Below are 6,355 nucleotides of genomic sequence, written 5' to 3'. Positions count from 1 at the left end.
GCGCGGATGCGGCGGGCACCAGCCGTCGCCCCCTGCTCTTTTGCGGCCCTCAGAGGCAGCATCCCGGCGGCACGGAGCATGCCCGCACCGCGGAGCATCCCGGCGCCCAGCTGGACGCCGGGGAGGGGGAGCAGGAGCCTGCGGCCCGGGCGGGGGGCGCGCGGCCGCGGGCCGGGGGGCTGCGGGGAGCGGTGCTCCCCAGCCTGCCGGGCGGCTGGCACCACGCTGCAGCAGAGGATTAGGTTTGGTGCAGGGAGAGCTACGGCAGCGCTTTGAAGTCTCATGAATATGGATCTGCAGCTCGGGGCGGGAACGGACGCTCTCCGGCTAATCTTYCTCCTGTCACGGTGGCAGGTGTGACAAACACGGGGGCCAGGACACCAGGGCAGGGGCCAGGGCCCGTGCGCAGGCACCCTGGGGCTTCCAGCGCCTGCGAGGGGGCAGGAGCGGTGCTCGCTGCCGCGGGGCGCCGCGGGGCTGGGAGCCGGGAGGAAGGTCCCCCTCGCTTGCCTGCTCCCCGGCTCCTCTCCCGGCTCCTGCCCGGGCAGGGGGCAGCCCCACGCCCCTCTGCAGCCTCCCTGGCCGGGGCTGCATCACAGCCGCCGGCGCTGCCCGTCCGGCACGGCGTGAAGGTTTCGGCAGCCGGCTGAGGGTGCCCAGGTCTGCTGCCGAGGCAGGAGCGCAAAGCGGGCAGGATGCGGCCCCTTGCCGTCAGCGCAGCCCTGCTGGGTGCCAGGGGAGGGGCGCGGGCGGGCTGGGGCCGGTGCCCGCGGAAGCGGCCATCCCCGTCGCCGGCAGTTACCCCACCGCCAGCCCGGGCCCTGTTCGTCTCGTTAGAGCTGCCGCCGGGCCGGGCGGGTCCTGCGGCCCCTATCGATCGAGGCCCAGCTGCCAGCCGCTCAGCGCACRGAGGCCCTGCCGGCTGTACCCGGGGCTCCACGGAGATGGCACGTTTGGGTCCGCTCCTCCTGCGATGGGCTGAAGTCCTCAGCGCTCTCCTAGGAGACAGTAACTAGAGCGGATGCTTGCTCCTGGCAGGACGTGACTGGGGCTTGCAAGAGAGCCTCGGAGATCAATTTGGAGGCTGTTTTGATGCTCTCCTGGCTGCAGGTTGGTGGTGGCAGCTGCTTGCTCAGCCCAGGGGATGTGAGCACGGACAAGCACTGGCAGGCGGTGCCTGCTGGGGCCTGGCTCCATCCGGCATCACAGCCGGGACAGAGGCTTGGCAAGACCCGAGTTTTTGAAGAAGGCGGCCCGAGATGCTGCAGGGTGCTCAGGGGCTCCGTGGGTCCTTGGCACAGGAGAGGTGACACGAGCCACCCTTCCCATGACAGGGCAGGGGCCCTGGGTGCCAGCTGGTCCCGAGTGCTGACCTGGTGTGGAGGTCTGCCCCAGCCGGCCGCTGGGCTGGCCGTTGCTTCGGCTGCTGCCACCTCCCCCGTGCGCGGGCCATCCCAGGGCTTGTCCCTCTGTGGGGGCAGTGCTTGAGCAAAGACTGCCCAGGCCGCCGGAGGCTCCTACGAGCCACGGGGCAGACCGCCAGCTTCCCAGCCCTGCCAAGGCCGGGGGTGCTTTTGGTGGGTCTTTCAGACGTACCTGCTCCTTGGGGTGCCACCTATGTCACCAGTGCAGGAGAGCACCTGCAACAGGAGCACTCAGGAAAGCGAGTCTGAATTAACCTCCAACACAGCCTGATAGAGCTGCATCGTGCTCCTGGGTAGACACTTCCTGATGCAATTTGAAGTGGTCTTAATTAACTCCGGCAGTGACTCACGCTGCTCGTTAGTGCGGAACAGCTTTCAGGGGGTCCCAGTGTAAGCAGCCTTGGGGGTGCTGGGCCCTGCAGGATGAGCCCTTTCCAGGGCAGTGGCTGATGCTGGAGGATGCCCATCTCCTTGCTCTCCCGGCTCCCCGCTGCCTTGCAGGCGCTGCCGTGGGCAGCTTGCTCCGAGGGGTGCCTGGAGCTGCCCCTCTCTCCTCCGGCACCCGGGGCCAGGCGGAGCGGTGATTTGGGGCTGCCGGGGGGCGGGCGCGCGGTTGGTGTGATCGTCGTGCTTGCCTGAGGAAAGACCGGGCAGAGTGAGGGCTCTGCGCCCGCGGGCGAAGGGTGAGAGAGGCTCGGCGGCAGGAGGACCGACAAATGCAGAACAGATGTTTAATTATCAGCGCAGTGTTCTGACATCCCTGGAAATCTTTGCGTCCAAATATAGCTATTTTACTAGAGCACAAGCTTGTGCTGGGAGTTGGAGCTGTAACACACTCGCGACTYACCCACCACCCGTCTCCCCACCTTTCCCTGCCCTGTTTCTCACCGGGGCTGGCAGGGTCTGACTCCACTGCTAGATGAGGAAATAGAGAAATACGAACTCAGAGCTGTAGCTGGGCTGGGAAGAGCCAGCGGGCGCYGGACGTGGCTCTGGGGGACAGAGCCCCGCCGCGGGCTGCGTGGCCGCCAGGAAGGCAGGGCCGGCAAGGCAAGCTCTCAGCTCGCGGCTCCGCAGGCGTCGCCCCCCGCGGCCCTTCTGCATCCCGCCCGGTACAGATTTGCTGGGGCGCAGCGGCCGTCCCCCAGCGCCGCAGTTGTCGCTGTGTCTCTCGGCACAGACCGGGTCCGTGCCCTTCGGATGCCTTCTCCGGGCGCTGCAACGGGGCTGCACAGCCTGCGAGCAAAGGGGGCAGTTGGGCTTAGGAGGAACAGGCTGCTCCCAACCCGTCGGAGGAGTGAGGGACATCGGCRCAGAACTGTTCCCTGGGAAAGCATTGGAGACTCCCCCCCCCGGGTCGCTAGTGAGACCTCTGAGCCCCGGGGAGACCCCCCAGGCCAGGGCTTTGCCGCAGGAGCAGGCTCAGCGCGGAGGCGCGTGGTCCCCGCCGGGACCGCGGCGCTGCGGGGATGACTGGGGGAACGCAGCCGGCGAGGCAGGGATTCCCCAGCGCGCGTCAGGGACGTGCTGGTGGTCTCTCCCCGGCTCGGACGGCTCGTCCCCGGCGGCCCAGCCTGCCTTCCCGGCGGCCGCGGCGTCCCCTGAGGCTGTAAGCGCTCTGGATCCGCCGCTTCGCCTGCTCAGCCACCTTGCAGATTCAGGGCATGTTGCTGTCTTAAAACCTATCAGGTTTCCTGTCACCTCCCGGGGCCCATGAATCTCCGCGCAGGCTGGCTGGCTCCGAGCCGTAACTGAAATGACCCTGCAAGGCAAGGGCTCTGCGCGCCCCGAAGAGGCAGCGCCGCGCTCGCCGAGAGCGCCCTGGCAGCCGGCGGATTTACAGCCGCCCCGGAGCCGCGGGAAGCTGCTCCGGCCCCGCGGGAGGCAGAGCGCTCCSCGGAGCCGCGCCGCGCGGCAGCTCGGGGGCTTGCCAGGCTCCGTCCGGGCCAGGGCGCCCCGGGCATCCCCCCTCTTCCCRGGGAGGCAGGAAAGCCCCCCTGCAGCAACGGGCCCGCTGCTCCTGCCAGCCTAACGAGCCGGGGCTTAGAGGCTGGGGCATTTTTCTTGCTGCTGTCAGGCTGGTCCGTCGTTCGGACGCGAAGGCTGTACGGCCCCTGGGGAGGGGGAATTGGGGYGGCCGCGAGCGCCGGACACGGGCTGCAAGCAGCCGACGGCCCCGAACCCTTGTAAATCTGCCTGGCGTGGCCTGCGGCTCACCTAAGTAGATTTGATTTGTCAAATATTAAAATTAATTTAGGATTGAGTGCTGGCCCGCGCGCGTGCCGCGCTCCCCCGCCTCCCCCGAGCCGCCACCTCTGCCCCTGCCCAATGCATCATCGCCGGGGCCGGCGCGCTCACCCCCCGCCGGGGCGCCCGGATAAATCATCCTGCCGCCGCGCGCCAGGACGAGCCGATTGCTTGCTCCGCGGCACGGGATCGCAGGGGAAATCACACCGCGTGCCCGCCTGCTCCTGCGCCGGGGGCGGGGGAGACGCCGCGCTTAGGCAGAGATTTATTTATTTGATTTTACTGGGCTTGGTTTCTTTCTTTCTTTTTTCTTTTTTTTTTTTTTTCATCTCTCAAACGCCCGCTAGGGAATTGCAGCCCGTGGAATATTAATGCCATGCAGGACGCTGCCTCGTTAAAATGTCACCTGGCTGTAATTTCTCCTGTGCTTATTATTCCCTGGGGAGTGCGGGCTCCCGTCGCTCCCCGCCCGTGGCAGCCCCCACGCGTGGGGCAGCCCCACCGTGCCCCTTGCTGCAGCAGGAGCATCGCCGCGCCACGCCACGCCACGCCACGCCACGCCACGCCACGCCACGCCACGCCACGCCACCCGAAACATTTCTGGGCTCCGGCGGCAGGCGGCCCCGAGCCTCCGCCAGCCGCGGTGTGCCTGCGGGGGGGAGCAGCGGGTGAGACGAGTTTGGCAGTCCTCCGGTCGCGCCGGCAGCCCGAGGCTGCGCGCCCCTCGCCCGCGGCACACCCCAGGGTCGGCCAGCGGGCAGGGCCCGCGTGGGCTGCCGGCACCGTGGCGAAGGGAACAGCTGCCTTAAGGAAACTTTGGCTCCGTTCCTGCAAATTAATGTTTTTTTCCCAAACAGTTTCCCGGCGCTAAGCGCGACGCGGGGAGCAATTATCTTTAGTGTCGATGTTATTACCATAAAAATTGCATTGAGGACTTTTCTCCTCCGATTAGAAAGTTAACGATCATCACTGCCTTCATTGTTCCCCGCACCGCGCTGGCGCTAATAAAGAGTCTGTGCACTTTACTTTTCACTTAGCAGCAAAATTACCCAGCTGCTGCTGCGCAGCCCCCGCGCGCGGCGCCGGCCCCCGGGGCTCCGCGGGGCGGCAGAGCGGCCGCAGCCCGGCCCCGGCCCCGGGCTCGGTGCCTGCCTCGCCAGCGGGGCCGGGCCATGCCGAGCCGTGCTGTGCCAGGCCAGGCCGGGCCAGGCGCGGGCACCTCAGTGCTTTCCGCTCCCACCCGGGCACCCCCGGGCCCCGGCGCCGCGCAGCGGCCGAGCCCCCTCCCTGGCGGCGCGCGGACGCCCGGGCTCTGCCGCTTGCTGCCGCAAGTGATTTTCACAGGGAATGTTTGTATAATTTTACTTGATATCGGCGTAGCTCTTTACATTCCCGGAGCGCTGTAAAAACCTTAGCTAATCTTCACAGAGCTTCTTCTTCTTCTTTTTTTTTTTTTTCTTTTCCTGAAGCTCTTCATTACTCCCTAATTGTTCAAACTTCTCTTCTTTTCCTTCTGATTAAAAGCAGATTTTAAAAGTGCAGTTCAGTTTCTCAGCTATTTTCAAGTCAAATGGATTCCATCCCCCTCTTCATGTATTAATAACCTGTTCTCGTGCATCCCCCAGTGAGCTAGTAAAAGCCCTTCTGAGCAGAGACAAGGTGACAGCAGCGCTCCGGAGGGAGCGATTGGAAGGGGGTTACAGCTTGGAGGGAGAGAGATCCATCCATCCAGCTATCTATCATCCACCCCGCTATCATCTATCTACTGGAGAAATAACATTTGCAATTCTGCTTTAGCTTTTTGTAATAATCATTAATATTTTTACCTTCCCAACCGGCAGCTGGAGGAGATGCAGCGGTTTGGGGCGCCGAGAGCGCCTTGGGGCTGGGGGCGGCGCCGCTGGCTAGTGGGACCTGGGGCAAAGAGGACCCCGGGGCTGGCGGCCACGGCGGCCACACACGCCTCTCCCCACCGCCTCCCGCAGCGGGAGGGAGCGCGCCGCCTGCCCGTGCCCGGGCGTGCTGGGCCGCGTTTGCAGGGAGGCGGAGGGCGGAGAAGCATCTTTCCGAGGCCCTTGCGCGGCTGGGGCTGCGGGGACGCGGGGCTGGYGCAGCGCGGTGGCCCAAGGGGGCTGGCGGGTGAGCAGGGGGGTRGACGGGGCTGAGCCCCCCGCGAGCCGGGGGAGCCCGGCGCCGGCACGGCCGCCCCGTTGCAGACGGAGCGGAGGCGCGTCCCAGGCGGCTTTCGCCCCGCCGCCGATCCGCCCCACCAGCCCTCGCCCTGCTCCCGGGCAGCAGCCGTCCTGCCGGCTGCGCGGCCAGGGCCCTCGCCGCAAATCCGCGGCCTCGAGTCRGCTCCTTTTCTTCTAGCATGACCCGTGTCCCTGCCATGGCAAAGGCAATAACCTCATGAAACGCTCACGCTGGGCGTTTGAAGGTGCCTGGAGGAGACTCCAGCACAGCTCATGGGATGCAACGCAGTGGTTGTCCCACTCTCTCCACGTGCTTCAGGTGGAGCCCAGTTTGTTCTGCTCCGTCTCRCAGCCACTCCCTTCCCCACCAGTGCTGCCGAGGGTAAAAGTTTTATAGCTTGTGGCGGCATCTCTTTGGTCAGCTGGACCCTCAGGCCCTCCAAGACACAGCCCTCGGCGAAGACGCACCTCTGCCTCTTTGAATTTCTGTGT

At 66.0% G+C, this 6,355-nt stretch overlaps 1 long non-coding RNA gene across 1 annotated transcript in view; it reads left to right on the top strand.

Moving 5' to 3' along the window:
* LOC146592423 (uncharacterized) overlaps positions 1-5,467 on the top strand; it is a 10,746-nt gene extending 5,279 nt beyond the window's left edge. The window contains exon 2 of the long non-coding RNA XR_014896587.1: positions 5,297-5,467. This is a non-coding gene — a long non-coding RNA (uncharacterized LOC146592423). The remainder of the gene's footprint in view (positions 1-5,296) is intronic.
* The last annotated feature ends 888 nt before the right edge of the window (positions 5,468-6,355 follow it).

The sequence above is a fragment of the Rhea americana genome, unplaced genomic scaffold, assembly GCF_003343005.1.
Source record: "Rhea americana isolate MKP2758 unplaced genomic scaffold, rheAme1 scaffold_33, whole genome shotgun sequence".
NCBI lineage: Eukaryota > Metazoa > Chordata > Aves > Rheiformes > Rheidae > Rhea > Rhea americana.
Note: the sequence above shows the minus strand (reverse complement) of the source record. Positions and strands in the feature narration are given on the sequence as shown.